This window comes from Notothenia coriiceps, unplaced genomic scaffold (genome assembly GCF_000735185.1).
Source record: "Notothenia coriiceps isolate Sejong01 unplaced genomic scaffold, NC01 NC01_scaffold00020483, whole genome shotgun sequence".
Lineage (NCBI taxonomy): Eukaryota > Metazoa > Chordata > Actinopteri > Perciformes > Nototheniidae > Notothenia > Notothenia coriiceps.
In genome coordinates, this window is record NW_011353184.1 from 250181 (window position 1) to 251918 (window position 1738).

Consider the following 1738-nt stretch of genomic DNA (forward strand, 5'->3'; position numbering starts at 1 on the left):
GGGCCTACAGCGCCGACTAGTGGTAAAGGTAGTCGACTAGTCGACTAGTCGATTAGTTGGTGAAACCCCTAACACACACACACTCCATATGTGGGAGTTGCCTACACAGTTTCACAATGTGTGTTTGACAGCAAACAAACACAAAGTACCATCAACACTGACCAAATGAACTTACAACGGCCAAATGACAGCAGGTGTGTTTGATCGTTTCTGAAATTACTGATATTATAAGACCAGAAATATCTGTATAATTGTGCCTTGATAAGTCGAGTTCTGTATGATCACCTATATAGTTTCTAATATTTGGTTAGTGAGGGTTAAGGAGGGCCCTTTCACCTTAAAAACTGTAATTAAAAAATAATTGCCTCCTTCTCTGTTTCTACAAATATCAGACCCTGTGAGGGAAGCTTTTAATAATGCATGCATAAAGGAACAATCTGCAAATGACTGCAAAATTTCAAATAGGGCGACTGTGGCTGCGAGGGAGTGCGGTCGTCTTTCAACCAGAAGGTTGTGGGTTCGATCCCAGCCCATGCAGTCAACATGTCGATGTATCCTTGGGCAAGATACTTAACCCTGAGTTGCTCCCGATGGCATGGCCAACGGTGTGTGAATGTGTGTGAATGTTGGGTCCTAGAGTAAGATACACTGGGTGTGAATGGGTGAATGGCATATAGTATGTAAAGTGCTTTGAGGGGTCTTAAAGACTGGATAAAGCGCTATATAAGTAAAGTCCATTTACCAAATAGCAAGGCGTAACTTTTTTTTCTTTTCTATTTTTACTTGAGTTTTTTTCATCCTCTTCGCTCCTATAAACTTGAATTTGTAATAAAAAAATGATTGAATTGATGAATGTGTTAAAAAGGAAGTACAATCTAACCCCAGAAACACAATAAACAGTCATCACCTAACATCCTCACAGCCCAAACTAATCTAAGACGTCATTTCGGCGATACAAAGACCACCTTTAGCTGCACACAGATCAAATGTAGCTGTCAGTGGCTCACAGGGAGTTCCATCTTTATCTAAAACAGGTGCTGCTGTGTATCACTCTGCAGACAGCTGTACTACTTGTGATGTGAAAGACAATACGTTGAATTTCACTCTGAAGACAGCATTGACCTTGTGACCAGTGCGCTATGACACTCATTGGTAAGCCTCCAACAGATGAAATGCAGGCATCTGTTTTCAAACCGTCAAACCAATAATAAAGTCACTTATCTAATGAATGTAAAGCCCATATTGCTTTTTAATCAGTGTATCATTATGATATTCATACAATTTGAGTGTGGAGGAACAGTTAGAGTTAAACTGCATGATCAGTGTCAGATTGCACCTGTGCCATGTATATTAATCACTTATATGTTAACATGCTTGAGGCCAGGAAAAGGCTAGTCACTGTGACTTTTTTACCTGTGCTCGACTATGGTGATCTGATGTATATGAATGCACCTGCCAACTACCTGAGCAAACTAGATGCTGCGTATCATAGTGCTCTGAGATTTGTCACAAATTGTAAAGCACTTACTCATCACTGTACACTGTATACCAAGGCAGGTTTACCATCACTCACTGTACGGAGGCTCAGTCACTGGTACACTTTTATCTATAAAGCTATGTTGGGCAAACTCCCGTATTATATCTGTTCATTGATAAAGCAGAAAGTTGCAAGCAGCTATTGTCTGCGATCGCAGGATATAGTCTTGTTAGATGTGCCAAGAGTAAGGACTGTCTTAGG